The sequence below is a fragment of the Argopecten irradians genome, chromosome 13, assembly GCF_041381155.1.
Source record: "Argopecten irradians isolate NY chromosome 13, Ai_NY, whole genome shotgun sequence".
Classification (NCBI taxonomy): domain Eukaryota; kingdom Metazoa; phylum Mollusca; class Bivalvia; order Pectinida; family Pectinidae; genus Argopecten; species Argopecten irradians.
Genome location: NC_091146.1, coordinates 34,497,219 through 34,514,986, shown reverse-complemented (window position 1 = coordinate 34,514,986; position 17,768 = coordinate 34,497,219). Strand labels below are relative to the sequence as shown.

At 38.3% G+C, this 17,768-nt stretch overlaps 1 protein-coding gene, 1 long non-coding RNA gene and 1 pseudogene across 2 annotated transcripts in view; all 3 read right to left on the bottom strand.

The window, feature by feature from the left end:
* LOC138306379 (uncharacterized) overlaps nucleotides 1–17,768 on the bottom strand; it is a 481,793-nt gene that overhangs the window by 14,380 nt on the left and 449,645 nt on the right. The window lies entirely within an intron of this gene.
* LOC138306396 (MYCBP-associated protein-like) overlaps nucleotides 1–17,768 on the bottom strand; it is a 453,378-nt pseudogene that overhangs the window by 4,584 nt on the left and 431,026 nt on the right.
* On the bottom strand, nucleotides 714–9,568 carry LOC138306399 (uncharacterized). The gene is made up of 5 exons (XR_011205849.1): nucleotides 9,188–9,568; nucleotides 5,263–5,424; nucleotides 4,108–4,247; nucleotides 1,585–1,648; nucleotides 714–1,009 (listed from the first exon to the last, which is right to left on the bottom strand). It is a non-coding gene; the product is annotated as an uncharacterized lncRNA (long non-coding RNA).

Below are 17,768 nucleotides of genomic sequence, written 5' to 3'. Positions count from 1 at the left end.
GGTAGGGAATGATTCTATTATCATGTCACACCCTCTAGGTAGGGAATGATTCTATTATTACATGTCACACCCTCTAGGTTACATTACTAATCATGTAGTGCTTACAAGTTCTCCTCGTCCTCCTCAGGATATTTATCGAAAAAGATCTGTAAATTCGATGTCCGTGTCTTGGCGTTCTGGGTGTATGGTTGCCTTGTCTCTTTGATTCTAAATATAGAAACAATAAGTCAATATCACCAATCATTAACCTGCACATGAAAATTTGTTTACCAGTGAAAAGCCCATTGATATTTGGTTAATGAGCTGTGATAATGTGAACTGGATTTATTCCGGCCTTGTGGGTTGTAGTATTAAACCCATTTATATAATAATTGGACATGAGCTCATAGTAAACAATAGTACGTAATTAACTACTTGTAAACATGTGAAAGGGTAATCTTCGCTATATAATGTTGGCAAATTGGAAACACTACATTTAACCTTGACTTTGTAAAAGTATGGTCTATATATAAAAGTGGTTCAATGTTTTCTGAGAACATAGTAGAAGAAATCATGAACAAGAGGCCCTGTTTGTAATGCCTTCCCCTAAGAATGTTTGTGGGCCAAATTTGGTTACAATCCAAGTAGAACTATATGACTAGTATTAATTTAAAAGATTTACCTCTATTTCTCCTATTGGGCCCTGCCCCTCCTGCCCCCGGGGTCAAAGTCAAAACGGTGAGCTAAAAATGATCGAACAACAGGCATGGCCTAGATGATTTTTCTCGCTAAAATTAGAGGTAAAAACATGAATGAGACACTGACTGGTTGATGAGGGTCCAGTTCGTCTATGATTGGCTGTAGCTCGCTCTTCCTCTCGGACAGGTACTGGGCCTTATGCCACAGGTAATGGACAGGGGTGGTATGTGTCGGCGACCAGTTCCAGCCTTTCTCATTCCTCACCCCCTGGGGAATGCCAACGTGCTCTATAGGGCGTGGATAGCCTCGCTCTGACTGGGTCAAGGTCATACTGGAAAGATCAAAGGTCAAAGGTTAGGATTATCAAGGTAACATCGCCTAACATAGGGAAAGGTCAAGGGTCAAAGTTCTGATGTTCCATAAAACAATGGCATTGTTCTTGATCATGAAAAAAATCATACCAAAGTAAAGAAAAACTTTACCTCAAATTATCCTGATTCACAAGCTCAAATTTACACTAATCATTTTAGTACACTTTTAATGAGCTGTACGAACGACATAGCTGCATGTATGAATTATCTCCTTTATCTGTGTGGCATTTAACACTGCTGTATTTCTAATCATTTTTAGCTCCAGATTTGATTTATCTCCCTTATATGATTGAAAATTGAATGCATGAATTATCTCCCCTTGTCTGTGTGGTATTTCTAATCTCAGAATTTTCTTGTCTTATACATGTAATCACATTTTAAGTCCAGATATGAATTGTCTCCCTTTATGCGATAAAAAATACTTTTTATATTATCAGACATAGACTTTATCTTCAATATAATGATAAATGATACACCACTTTTATTTTAGCTCCAGATATGAATTATCTCACTTGACATTTTAATTGACACTTACTGGATGCCGGATACGTCGTCTCCGAATCTCGCCTGCTGTTTCCAAAACTCGCTGCCCACCCGATCTATAATATGCAATACAAGTGTCATTATATAAGATAAAACATGAAACGTCTTTTAAAGATGCTTCACCTCTGACGAATGGTATTTTTTCTTTATCAAAAGAGACAAATTTGTATTTTTCTTCAGTTACAAAATAACTTAAAGCTTTTCAGATAATATATTGATTAATTGCATCCCGAAAAAAAGTCATGGCAGTATGCCCTATATGGAACGAAGTACTGATTGTGCATTACCAACAGAAGAATATGTTATTTTATTGTATTTTTGAGTCAATTAGACGCATATACATCAGATATTGTTCAAATGATGGGTAATGTTTATGCTCTGTCGGCGGTGGAGCATCTTTAATGTCCAGGTTCCATATAAGGAGATGGAAAGTGATTGGATACAATGTTTCACAGCAAGGGTTTGATTTAAGTTGAACATTTTATTAACAGCTAGGGTCATTTAGGATGTGCAAGGCTTACATGGTGGAGGAAAGCCAGAGTAACCAGAGAAAAACCAACAGCTTACTATCAGTACCTGGCAATGGGGTGGATAGATTGTGGTGTTCCCATGGTGAGGGAGAAAACAAAAACTCAGAAGCCGTGAAAGAAATGTATATACATCGCTGTTTATGATCAACTTATTTCTTAAAAAAAGAAACAGAAATTAAATGAATACTGTATTCATGTACACCATAATTAGCACCCCTCTCCTATAAGAGCCCTTCCCCTCTTCTGGAAAAGGATTTTTAAAAACGTTATATAAACACCCCTATCACATGGTTTAAATGACTGTATGATGATTATACAACCGGTAATGTATCCCAAATTATCAAAAATTCATGTGATAGAATGTGAACAAAATTTGATTATTGATTATATTTCACTGAAAAGCATCAAAGAATCCATGTTTACTTTGGCAGATAAATATCTGTCCTAGTACAAAAAGAATTTTTTTTCTTCCAAAACTTCTATTTTGTTTCCTTGAATAAGCCCCCCACTCCTCTCCAACTCCTCTCCCTCAGAGAAAATTTAAATTGTGTTATTTTGTGCCATAATAAGCCCCCAACTCCTCTCCCTCATAGAAAATTTATATTGTGTTATTTTGTGCCATAATAAGCCACCCCCAACTCCTCTCCCTTGTAGAAAATTTATATTGTGTTATTTTGTGCCCTAATAAGCCACCCCAACTCCTCTCCCTTGTAGAAAATTTATATTGTGTTATTTTGTGCCCTTAATAAGCCCCCAACTCCTCTCCCTTGTAGAAAATTTATATTGTGTTATTTTGTGCCCTAATAAGCCCCCAACTCCTCTCCCTGTAGAAAATTTATATTGTGTTATTTTGTGCCCTAATAAGCCCCCAACTCCTCTCCTTAGAAAATTATATTGTGTTATTTTGTGCCTAATAAAACTCCTTCCTTGAGAAATTTATATTGTGTTATTTTGTTGCCCTAATAAGCCCCCAACTCCTCTCCCTTGTAGAAAATTTATATTGTGTTATTTTGTGCCCTAATAAGCCCCCAACTCCTCTCCCTTGTAGAAAATTTATATTGTGTTATTTTGTGCCCTAATAAGCCCCCCAACTCCTCTCCCTCGTAGAAAATTTATATTGTGTTATTTTGTGCCCTAATAAGCCACCCCCAACTCCTCTCCCTCATAGAAAATTTATATTGTGTTATTTTGTGCCCTAATAAGCCACCCCCAACTCCTCTCCCTCATAGAAAAAATTTATATTGTGTTATTTTGTGCCCTTATAAATAAGCCCCAACTCCTCTCCCTCTAGAAAATTTATATTGTGTTATTTTGTGCCCTATAAGCCCCCACTCCTCTTCATAGAAAATTATATTGTGTTATTTTGTGCCCTTATAAAAGCCCCAACTCCTCTCGCTCGTAGAAAATTCATATTGTGTTGTTTTGTGCCCTAATAAGCCCCCAACTCCTCTCCCTCGTAGAAAATTTATATTGTGTTATTTTGTGCCCTAATAAGCCTCCAACTCCTCTCCCTTGTAGAAAATTTATATTGTGTTATTTTGTGCCCCAATAAGCCCCCAACTCCTCTCCCTCGTAGAAAATTTATATTGTGTTATTTTGTGCCCTAATAAGCCCCCAACTCCTCTCCCTCGTAGAAAATTTATATTGTGTTATTTTGTGCCCTAATAAGCCCCCAACTCCTCTCCCTCGTAGAAAATTTATATTGTGTTATTTTGTGCCCTAATAAGCCACCCCCAATTCCTCTCCCTCATGAGTTGTGTTGAACATAAAAATATATATAGTAAATGTGGATATTTTCGTGAGTGCTTAATTTTTCGATTTTGTATCCATGCAGCTTTCGCGGTGCGATATATACACTATTAGACATTAAATTCATACATGTACAAAACATTACGCGAGGGGGGAATTTTCGCGATCAAGCGGCTTTAGCGTGATTAGCGTAAATTTCCCCCTCGTGAAAATGACCACATTTACAGTTTACTAACATCCTTTTCTGTAGTTGATGGCAGGAATTGTCCTGTCGATGATGTAGTGTTCCTCCTGGATCTTACATTAGTTATCAGCGGCGTTCATAGCTAGATCCTCCGGATTTTTCCTCAGATGGCCTTGAATTGATTTTTCTGTACTGGAGATATAACATAAAAAACTGAGTGTACTCTAAATAAACCGCAAAGCCATTTTTTCCTTTATGGGCTGATAAAGTAAATTTTCAAGCCAATGAAAATGCTCGTAACAAGCAAAATTGAATCATTAAAGCAACATTCTATCCCCAAAAATAGAGCTACAGAGTCAGTATTTGACTTTCCGGAAATCTGTTCCCTGTATGTTCAGATTGTGAGTTTTCCAGACAATCTACGTCAAGGTTACCAGGGATCTACTGTACAACTATAAACCTGATTTCAAGATGGGGAATAAAAGGAATGCTATTTTCACAAGAAAGCCAAAGAAGTACTGATCAATAAGATATGCGCTGATTTTCCATTGTTCTCATTGGCTAATACATGATCATGTGATTTACAGTATTCAACGTTTCCATTTAAAGGAACAAGTCCATATTGTGGTTGTTCACAATTTGCCCAAACAGGGAGTCCATCAGGGTGGTGTCTTTAGACCATCGTTCTTTTATTAAAAATAATGCTAATGATATTTTTAAAACCAGCTACAGACCTCTCATTCAGTCTATATGGTGTCATTATAACCCGCTGGTAAAATTTAAAATAATGACTCCATAAACAACCCAGTTCTAATAATGCCATGTTTATGCATTTACCGCAGCTATGACGTCATCTGTCATTATTTAATTCTTCCAGGGCAGTATAACAACATATTGACCTCAACAATCAAAGGTCCATAACTGATGTTGTAAACCAACTTTCCTTCGCGTTTACTAAATTTCGTGATTTCTAATTCAATAATTAGTTTGTAAAGATAATCGTTAGCAGATTTAAACATTTAAAGAATATGATACAAGTGATTTTTATATCAATTAGCAGAGATAAATATTCACGAATTCACTTGGACCACAAAATTAAAAATGGAAATCGCACGAGAAAGATAGTTGGTTTACAGTAATTAAACCATTAAACAAGGGCAGACAACTATGAAAAACAAAAAAGGCTCGTAATAGTAACAGTAATTACTTGAGATATATCCTTGCTGTTTTTTCCTTTCACGCATTTTCTACTGCCAGTTCTCCAAAGCTTTACTCTCATTAGCGTGGACAGGCATCACTTTCTTTTTACGTTCATACTTCACTGTCGGCGTCGATGTTTGAAACCCTGGATCTTAGGGACAGGAAGATCCTGTAAGGGGAGAAAATCATGAAGTTTCAATGCTGATTCAAATTAAAAAGGTTTATAATTCTTTTAATGAAATTTTTTCAGATATTGGTTGAGGTAAAATTTTTACATAAGGTATGATATCAGAGTAATATTTCCTAATTATATAAAACAAAAACAAAACAAAAAAAAACATTCAATTTAATCATTCCATACATAGAGAAAGTGACAACGGAATCACAACTTTAGGGGTGTTTCTGCAATTCATCAATGTCCGACCCGAGGTAGAGGACTGTGCGTAATGTCCAAGACCTTAACCACTTAGCCACCTCTGACCCAGAGGTGGAGGTCAAGTGGTAAAATGTCTGACACCTTAACCAGTCAGCCACCTTGACGCAAAGATGGAGGGCTAGTGGTAGATTGTCTGTCAGCCACCTTAACCAGTCAGCCACCTTGACCCAAAGATGGAGGGCTAGTGGTAGAATGTCTGTCAGCCACCTTAACCAGTCAGCCATCTTGACCCAAAGATGGAGGGCTAGTGGTAAAATGTCTCTCAGCCACCTTAACCAGTCAGACACCTTGACCCAAAGATGGAGGGCTAGTGGTAGAATGTCAAACAGCTTGACCACTTAGCCATCCTGAACCAGAGACAGAGCTAGATCGAGGTAGAATTAGACATGTATACCCCACTGTGACAAAGAAACGGTAGACTTAGTATAGAATTGTCAGACACCTTCACCACTTAGCCACACTGAACTAGAGACAGAGCTATACCACACTGTAACAAAGAAATGGTAGACTTAGTATAGAATTGTCAGACACCTTAACCACTTAGCCATCCTGAACCAGAGACAGAGCTAGAGGTAGAATTAGACACGTATACCACACTGTGACAAAGAAATGGTAGACTTAGTATAGAATTGTCAGACACCTTAACCACTTAGCCATCCTGAACCAGAGACAGAGCTATACCACACTGTGACAAAGAAACGGTAGACTTAGTATAGAATTGTCAGACACCTTAACCACTTAGCCACCCTGAACCAGAGACAGAACTATACCACACTGTGACAAAGAAACGGTAGACTTAGTATAGAATTGTCAGACACCTTAACCACTTAGCCATCCTGAACCAGAGACAGAGCTATACCACACTGTGACAAAGAAACGGTAGACTTAGTATAGAATTGTCAGACACCTTAACCACTTAGCCACCCTGAACCAGAGACAGAGCTATACCACACTGTGACAAAGAAACGGTAGACTTAGTATAGAATTGTCAGACACCTTAACCACTTAGCCACCCTGAACCAGAGACAGAACTATACCACACTGTGACAAAGAAACGGTAGACTTAGTATAGAATTGTCAGACACCTTAACCACTTAGCCATCCTAAACCAGAACAGAGCTATACATGTATACACACTGTGACAAAGAAATGGTAGACTTAGTATAGAATTGTCAGACACCTTAACCACTTAGCCATCCTGAACCAGAGACAGAGCTAGAGGTAGAATTAGACATGTATACCACACTGTGACAAAGAAATGGTAGACTTAGTATAGAATTGTCAGACACCTTAACCACTTAGCCATCCTGAACCAGAGACAGAGCTAGAGGTAGAATTAGACATGTATACCACACTGTGACAAAGAAATGGTAGACTTAGTATAGAATTGTCAGACACCTTAACCACTTAGCCATCCTGAACCAGAGACAGAGCTAGAGGTAGAATTAGACATGTTTACCACACTGTGACAAAGAAATGGTAGACTTAGTATAGAATTGTCAGACACCTTAACCACTTAGCCATCCTGAACCAGAGACAGAGCTAGAGGTAGAATTAGACATGTATACCACACTGTGACAAAGAAATGGTAGACTTAGTATAGAATTGTCAGACACCTTAACCACTTAGCCATCCTGAACCAGAGACAGAGCTAGACGTAGAATTAGACATGTATACCACACTGTGTCAAAGAAATGGTAGACTTAGTATAGAATTGTCAGTTACTTTAACCACTTAGCCATCCTAAACCAGAGACAGAACTATACCACACTGTGACAAAGAAACGGTATACTTAGTGTAGAATTGTCAGACACCTTAACCAGTAACCACTTAGCCATCCTGAACCAGAGACAGAGCTAGAGGTAGAATTAGACATGTATACCACACTGTGACAAAGAAATGGTAGACTTAGTATAGAATCGTCAGACACCTTAACCACTTAGCCATCCTGAACCAGAGACAGAGCTAGACGTAGAATTAGACATGTATACCACACTGTGTCAAAGAAATGGTAGACTTAGTATAGAATTGTCAGTTACTTTAACCACTTAGCCATCCTGAACCAGAGACAGAGCTATACCACACTGTGACAAAGAAATAGTAGACTTAGTATAGAATTGTCAGACATCTTAACCACTTAGCCACACTGAACCAGAGACAGAGCTAGAGGTAGAATTAGACACGTATACCACACTGTGACAAAGAAATGGTAGACTTAGTATAGAATTGTCAGACACCTTAACTACATAACCATCCTGAACCAGAGACAGAACTATACCACACTGTGACAAAGAAACGGTAGACTTAGTATAGAATTGTCAGACACCTTAACCACTTAGCCACCCTGAACCAGAGACAGAACTATACCACACTGTAACAAAGAAACGGTTGACTTAAAATAGAATTGTCAGACACCTTAACCACTTAGCCACACTGAACCAGAGACAGAACTATACCACACTGTAACAAAGAAACGGTAGACTTAGTATAGAATTGTCAGACACCTTAACCACTTAGCCACACTGAACCAGAGACAGAACTATACCACACTGTGACAAAGAAACGGTAGACTTAGTATAGAATTGTCAGACACCTTAACCACTTAGCCATCCTGAACCAGAGACAGAGCTAGAGGTAGAATTAGACATGTATACCACACTGTGACAAAGAAATGGTAGACTTAGTATAGAATTGTCAGACACCTTAACCACTTAGCCACACTGAACCAGAGACAGACAGAAGAATTAGACATATACCACACTGTGACAAAGAAATGGTAGACTTAGTATAGAATTGTCAGACACCTTAACCACTTAGCACATCCTGAACCAGAGACAGAACTATACCACACTGTGACAAAGAAACGGTAGACTTAGTATAGAATTGTCAGACACCTTAACCACTTAGCCATCCTGAACCAGAGACAGAGCTAGAGGTAGAATTAGACACGTATACCACACTGTGACAAAGAAATGGTAGACATAGTATAGAATTGTCAGACACCTTAACCACTTAGCCACCCTGAACCAGAGACAGAACTATACCACACTGTAACAAAGAAACGGTAGACTTAGTATAGAATTGTCAGACACTTTAAAGTTAATAGTTGGGCAAAGGAGGGCTAAAGTTGATAAAAATGGTTAAAGATATCTAGTATAATTTCTTTTGAAACAAAAAAATAAAATTTCCCAACGAGGTCACTCTGAATGGGAAGAACTTAATCTATATTTAGAAATCTTAAAACATCCTCTCGGCTGGCTAGTGTTGACATTTCCATGAAGCCTCTCTCTAGAGTTAGGTGCATTTTTTTTGAATGATTAATTTACACAGAGATTTTTCATAATTTCAATGGTTAAAAGTGGACAACATAAGCAGAGCTTGACCGTCGTTTTTGATACCAGTGGACTTTTGGGAGGCCAATGAACATGTTTAGACTGAATTTCCTTGCCCGACTATTCACTTTAACCCTGTAGCTGTTAAACATCAATTAACTTACACCAAAAGGTCACCCCGGGTCACAGCCTCTTGATGGAAATCATCGTAATTTCCCAGGATGCTATGGGGCATTACGTTACCCAAATTATCGTACCTCGTCCAGCAAAACCTGTACAAAAACGAAAGACAAAATGAATACCTTGTATTGAAAAAATAAAAATGAAATAAAACATTCTCCTGAATTGTGTCTATTGACTATAGTTTGGAATTTTTATTCATAAGATAACTTTTACAACATTACTGACCTAAAACGTAAATAGATTTAAGGGGGCATCTGTACATGGGGGGGATAACTCTATCCTAACTCAGTTACTAACCTGATACATCATAGGTTTAAGGGGACATCTGTACATGGGAGATAACTCTATCCTAAGTCTGTTACTAACCTGATACATCATAGGTTTAAGGGGGATATCTGTACATGGGAGATAACTCTACCTAAGTCTGTTACTAACCTGATACATCATAGGTTTAAGGGGGATATCTGTACATGGGAGATAACTCTACCCTAAGTCTGTTACTCACCTCTGATATGTCCAGAGATATAAGGGGACATCTGTACATGGGAGATAGCTCTATCCTAAGTCTGTCACTAACCTGATATGTCCATAGGTTTAAGGGGACATCTGTACATGGGAGATAACTCTATCCTAAATCTGTTATTAACCTGATACATCATAGGTTTAAGGGGGATATCTGTACATGGGAGATAACTCTACCCTAAGTATGTTTACTTACCTGATACATCATAGGTTTAAGGGGACATCTGTACATGGGAGATAACTCTATCCTAAGTTCTGTTACTCACCTGATATCTCCAGGGTTTAAGGGGACATCTGTTCATGGGAGATAACTCTATCCTAAGTCTGTTACTAACCTGATACATCATAGGTTTAAGGGGGATATCTGTACATGGGAGATAACTCTACCCTAAGTCTGTTACTAACCTGATACCATCATAGGTTTAAGGGGGATATCTGTACATGGGAGATAACTCTACCCTAAGTCTGTTACTCACCTGATATGTCCATAGATATTAAGGGGACATCTGTACATGGGAGATAACTCTACCCTAAGTCTGTTTACTAACCTGATACATCATAGGTTTTAAGGGGGATATCTGTACATGGGGGGGGGAGAAATAACTCTACCCTAAGTCTGTTTACTCACCTGATACATCATAGGTTTAAGGGGGATATCTGTACATGGGAGATAACTCTATCCCTAAGTCTGTTACTCACCTGATATCATCAGCAGGGTTTAAGGGGAACATCTGTTCATGGGGATATAACTCTACCTAAGTCTGTTACTAACCTGATACATCATAGGTTTAAGGGGGACATCTGTACATGGGTGATAACTCTACCCTAAGTCTGTTACTAACCTGATACATCATAGGTTTTATGGGGACATCTGTACATGGGATATAACTCTGATCCTAAACTCTCCCCTAAGTTACTAACCTGATACATCATAGGTTAAGGGGACTAGTCTGTACATGGGGAGATAACCTAACGTCTTACTAACCTGATGATCTAGCGAGTTTAAGGGACACACTGTAACACTCTAGCCCTACCTGATACATCATAGGTTTAAGGGGACATCTGTACATGGGAGATAACTCTAACCCAAAGTCTGTTACATCATAGGTTTACCTGATATTACACCTCCTAGCAGTTAAGGGGACATCTGTTCATGGGAGATAACTCTATCCTAAGTCTGTTACTAACCTGATACATCATAGGTTTAAGGGGGATATCTGTACATGGGAGATAACTCTACCCTAAGTCTGTTACTAACCTGATACATCATAGGTTTAAGGGGACATCTGTACATGGGAGATAACTCTATCCTAAGTCTGTTACTCACGACTGAACCATGATATAGGGGACATCTGAACATGGATCCTCCTAGGTTTACTCACCTGATATCTCCAGGATTTTAAGGGGACATTCTGTTCATGGGAGATAACTCTATCCTAAGTCTGTTACTATACCTGATACATCATAGGGTCTTAAAGGGGATATCTGTACATGGGAGATAACTCTATACCCGTAAGTCTGTTACTCGAACCTGAATACATCATAGGTTTAAGGGGATATCTGTAACATTTGGAGATAACTCTACCCTAAGTCTGTTACTAACCTGATACATCCATAGGTTTAAGTGGGGACATCTGTACATGGGAGATAACTCTATCCTAAGTCTGTTACTCCACCTGATATCTCCAGGCGTTTAAGGGACATCTGTTAGCATGGGAGATAACTCTATCCTAAGTCTGTTACTAAACCTGATACATCATAGGTTTAACGGGGGGATATCTGTACATGGGAGATAACTCTACCCTTAAGTCTGTTATAACTACAGGGGTTACATCCATAGGTGTAACAACATAGCTTTACGATGAGGGAGATACTCTAGCCACTAAGTCTGTTAACATGATATGGTCCATAGATAAAGGGGACATCTGTAATTGCGAGATAGTTCTAACTCCTAAGTCTGGTTACTCACCTGATACATCTCAAAGGGTTTAAGATGGGACATCTGTACATGGGAGATAACTCTATCCTAAAGTCTGTTACTAACCTGATATATCATAGGTTATAAGAGGGGATATCTGTACATGGGGAGTTAAAGCTCTAACCCTAAGGTCTGTTACTAACCTGATACATGTCCATTAGTTTAAGGGGAATATCTGTACATGGAGATAACTCTACCCTTAAGTCTGTTACTAACCTTATACATCATAGGTTTAAGGGGAAATCTGTACATGGGAGATAACTCAACCTAAGTCTGTTACTCACCTGATATGTCCACTAGATATAAGAGGGACATCTGTACTTGGATGAATAGCTCTCATCCTAAGTCTGGTCACTAACATGATTATGTCCAATTAGGGTTTAGGGGGACATCTGTACATGGGAGATAAAACTCTCTACCCTAAAGTCTGTTTCTAACCTGATACTTCATAGGTTTAAGGGGGGATATCTGTACATTCGGAGATAACTCAACCCTACAGTCTGTTACTAACCTGATATTGTCCATAGGTTCATAAGGGGACCCATCTGTACATGGGAGATAACTCTACCTCTAGAGTCTAAACTGTACTTACCTGATACCAGTCCATAGGTTTAAGGGTGGATCATGCTGATACATGGGAGATAATCTCTAACCCTAAGTCTGGTTAACTCACCTGATATGTCCATAGGTTTTAGAAAAGGTTTAAAACGCCGCAAATTACCCTGTTCGTCCCAAATTGACTGAACTTTGAGAAACATAACATGACTAGAATAGACTGAGACTCAACAGAAATATTGAAACATAGACTTAGTCGTGGATTAAAAATAGCAAAAGTATTAGGCCCAGTCACTGAAAAGTTACTGTTGCCACATAATTAAAAAGATAAGCTCAGGTGTTGTATAAACGGAAAGTGACTGACTAATACCATGCTAATATGTCTCACCACCTAACCCCTCTGTTCTTATATGAGTCCCATCATAGGTTGGTAAACTGCCCATTTCAAACGCGGGAGATACATTTAAAACTGTGATTACTAGATGATTGTCAAAGGTTTAATGAGCGTGGGAAACATAGTTATATTTACCCTCAAGGAACTGCTTCCCATTTAGTTACCAGTTGCTGCAACCTAAGGGGGACGGAGTACTCAACCATGCGCAAGGCTATACTAATTGGTACTTAGCCTTTTTACATGGATTTAGCTACCAGACTTGAAATATGTGTAAACTAAAACATAGGTTTAGGGTAGAAGCTTATGTGGACTTTATCAATATATGTTCAATAGGGAACCATAGTGTAAACATACATTTAGTAACACCTTAGTCCAGACATGTACAGTGATAGTAAACTAGAAACTTTAATGTATACTCACCAACAGTTTCATGGTAAATATAGAATGAGATAAATTTTATACCCCCCTCTTACTAGCCGTATTATGACATTCATACCAGGTTTTTGATACAAATATAACCCAGAAGATTTAATCTCACCAATATCTAGAATGTTTGATAACTCTATCCTACACATGTTACTAAGTAATCATCTTAGTAACAGAATGGACTTAACATGTACAGATAGATATGTCCTAAGTACATGTTATTCCAACCATAGCTTTTTATAATCTGTATGATAGGATATAGCTTTGTTAAATGATAGACATAGAGTTTATGAACCCCTTACCATATAAGAGTCATCCTGACATAACTCACCTGGACTAGTATCAGGGTTAAGTCACACATCAGTTTTAATGATTACTCCCAATGTACAGATGTCTGTTATTATACCTATGATCATATATTTCAGGTTAATAACAGATATAGACATGAAGGGGTATAAACCTTACTAAAGTTTAGACATTTCCTAAGTCATTTTTCAATGTGATCTATACCAATTACAGAATCCCTCTATTCCTATACATGTATCACGGGTGATTACATTGTCATAGGGTAACTTGAATATGGGACAAACTAGTCTAGTTCCTCAGATGTGATTATGGTGTATTACTAACAGATCCTTAGGGTAGATATTATCTATCATTGTCAGGGTACCCCTTAAACCTATGATGTGATGTATCAGGTAGTAGCTCAGGTGACTTAGGATAGAGTTAGTTATCTCCCATGTACAGATGTCCCATAATGACCTAGAACCCTTGAATATGTGAAGGGCAAATATCTTAATGAGCTAACAGTTCAAAATACTTTTCTACTGTTAATCATTTGTTTAATAAATGATTTGTCACACAAAGACAGTTATTTTTACACTGTACTAACCTGTTTGCTGTTATATAAATAACTTAGATGGGATATGTGTATACACTTTCGGGTACAAATGTCCCTATTTCAGTATGTTCTTCTGGTATTTTCCAACAAATATGATAGTTATGTATCATAAACGGCTATCTGACTTGTACAGATGGTCCCATTATACATTCTATTATTATCATGAGAGTTGGACTAACAGTATTAAAGTTTTATTTTGCTATCTCATGATTACATTTTATAAGGAAATATACATGTCTTACATTATGTAAACACCATGTATTATTATCTACATATATTGACTCCCTTCTAAACTCTATGTCCACATTTCCCCATAAGCCTCTTTACGTTGTAGTAATACACAATATTCGTCTGCTAGAGTTAACCTGCCAAATCCATGTATTTAAAATGCCATTATTTTTAACAGCCTTGCAGGGCATGCGCAAAGCCATAGGTCTCACACTTGAAAATTAGGTCACAAATGAAAATGCCACACCGGAACAGAAACTCCTTCAGAAAAATATAACATCTTACCCATGTAAAAAACGGGTTGCTGTCACTAGTAACAAGGTATATTAAATGTGATGTTTAAGATCCGGAGAATGGCAGGTTACCACATAGGAAGTGAACATGATTAGGTGAGTAACATCATACTTAGGGTAGAGTTATCTCCCATGTACAGATATCCCCCTTAAACCTATGATGTATCAGGTTAGTAACAGACTTAGGGTAGAGTTATCTCCCATGTACAGATATCCCCTTAAACCTATGATGTATCAGGTTAGTAACAGACTTAGGATAGAGTTATCTCCCATGTACAGATGTCCCCTTAAACCTATGATGTATCAGGTTAGTAACAGACTTAGGATAGAGTTATCTCCCATGTACAGATGTCCCCTTAAACCTATGATGTATCAGGTGAGTAACAGACTTAGGATAGAGTTATCTCCCATGTACAGATGTCCGCCTTAAACCTATGATCGTCTCCTGATAATAACAGACTATAGGATAGAGTTATCTCCCAAGAACAGATGTATCCCTTTAACTATGGACATAATCGGGTAGTGACAGACTTAGGGATAGAGTTATCTCCCATGTACAGATTGTCCCCTTAAACTGCTATGATGTATACAGGTTAGTAACCCGACTTAGGGGTAGAGTTATCTCCCATGTACAGATATCCCCTTAAACCTATGATGTATCAGGTTAGTAACAGACTTAGGGTAGAGTTATCTCCCATGTACAGATATCCCCCTTAAACCTATGATGTATCAGGTTAGTAACAGACTTAGGATAGAGTTATCTCCCATGTACAGATGTCCCCTTAAACCTATGATGTATCAGGTTAGTAACAGACTTAGGATAGAGTTATCTCCCATGTACAGATGTCCCCTTAAACCTATGATGTATCAGGTGAGTAACAGACTTAGGATAGAGTTATCTCCCATGTACAGATGTCCCCTTAAACCTATGATGTATCAGGTTAGTAACAGACTTAGGATAGAGTTATCTCCCATGTACAGATGTCCCCTTAAACCTAGTTAGAGTTAGGGTATCAGGTTAGTAACAGACTTAGGATAGAGTTATCTCCCATGTACAGATGTCCCCTTAAACCTATGATGTATCAGGTTAGTAACAGACTTAGGATAGAGTTATCTCCCATGTACAGATGTCCCCTTAAACCTATGATGTATCAGGTTAGTAACAGACTTAGGATAGAGTTATCTCCCATGTACAGATATCCCCCTTAAACCTATGATGTATCAGGTTAGTAACAGACTTAGGATAGAGTTATCTCCCATGTACAGATGTCCCCTTAAACCTATGATGTATCAGGTTAGTAACAGACTTAGGGTAGAGTTATCTCCCATGTACAGATATCCCCTTAAACCTATGATGTATCAGGTTAGTAACAGACTTAGGATAGAGTTATCTCCCATGTACAGATGTCCCCTTAAACCTATGATGTATCAGGTGAGTAACAGACTTAGGATAGAGTTATCTCCCATGTACAGATGTCCCCTTAAACCTATGATGTATCAGGTTAGTAACAGACTTAGGATAGAGTTATCTCCCATGTACAGATATCCCCCTTAAACCTATGATGTATCAGGTTAGTAACAGACTTAGGATAGAGTTATCTCCCATGTACAGATGTCCCCTTAAACCTATGATGTATCAGGTGAGTAACAGACTTAGGGTAGAGTTATCTCCCATGTACAGATGTCCCCTTAAACCTATGATGTATCAGGTTAGTAACAGACTTAGGGTAGAGTTATCTCCCATGTACAGATGTCCCCTTAAACCTATGATGTATCAGGTGAGTAACAGACTTAGGATAGAGTTATCTCCCATGTACAGATGTCCCCTTAAACCTATGATGTATCAGGTGAGTAACAGACTTAGGGTAGAGTTATCTCCCATGTACAGATGTCCCCTTAAACCTATGATGTATCAGGTTAGTAACAGACTTAGGGTAGAGTTATCTCCCATGTACAGATGTCCCCTTAAACCTATTGGACATATCAGGTGAGTAACAGACTTAGGATAGAGTTATCTCCCATGTACAGATGTCCCCTTAAACCTATGATGTATCAGGTTAGTAACAGACTTAGGATAGAGTTATCTCCCATGTACAGATATCCCCCTTAAACCTATGATGTATCAGGTTAGTAACAGACTTAGGATAGAGTTATCTCCCATGTACAGATGTCCCCTTAAACCTCTGATGTATCAGGTTAGTAACAGACTTAGGATAGAGTTATCTCCCATGTACAGATGTCCCCTTAAACCTATGATGTATCAGGTTAGTAACAGACTTAGGGTAGAGTTATCTCCCATGTACAGATATCCCCCTTAAAAACCTATGATGTATCAGGTTAGTAACAGACTTAGGGTAGAGTATATCTCCCATGTACAGATGTCCCCCTTAGTAACTATGACTGTAGGTAGTAACAGACTTAGGAGTTATCTCCCATGTACAGATGTCCCCTTAAACCTATGATGTATCAGGTTAGTAACAGACTTAGGGTAGAGTTATCTCCCATGTACAGATATCCCCCTTAAACCTATGATGTATCAGGTGAGTAACAGACTTAGGGTAGAGTTAGGGTATCAGGTTAGTAACAGACTTAGGATAGAGTTATCTCCCATGTACAGATGTCCCCTTAAACCTATGATGTATCAGGTTAGTAACAGACTTAGGGTAGAGTTATCTCCCATGTACAGATATCCCCTTAAACCTATGATGTATCAGGTTAGTAACAGACTTAGGGTAGAGTTATCTCCCATGTACAGATGTCCCCTTAAACCTATGATGTATCAGGTTAGTAACAGACTTAGGTGTAGAGTTATCTCCCATGTACATGTCCCCTTGATGTAAGGTTAGTAACAGACTATGATTAAATCAGGATGTATGAATCAGGTTAGTAACAGACTTAGGATAGATTTATCCCCATGTACAGATGTCCCCTTAAACCTATTGAGATTGTATCAGGTTAGTAACAGACTTAGGGTATAGCAGAGTTATCTCCCATGTACAGATATTGTCCCCTTAAACCTATGATTACCAAACAGACTTAGGATAGAGTTTATCTCCCATGTACAGATGTCCCCTTAAACCTATGATGGTATCAGTTTTAGTAACAGACTTAGGATAGAGTTATCTCCCAAGGTATTCATTTTGTCCCCTTAAACGTTTTGTATCAGGTTTTGTAACTGGACGAGGTAGAGATAATTTGGGTAATGTACAATCCCCTTAAACCATCCTGATGTATCAGGTTAGTAACAGACTTAGTTATAGAGTTT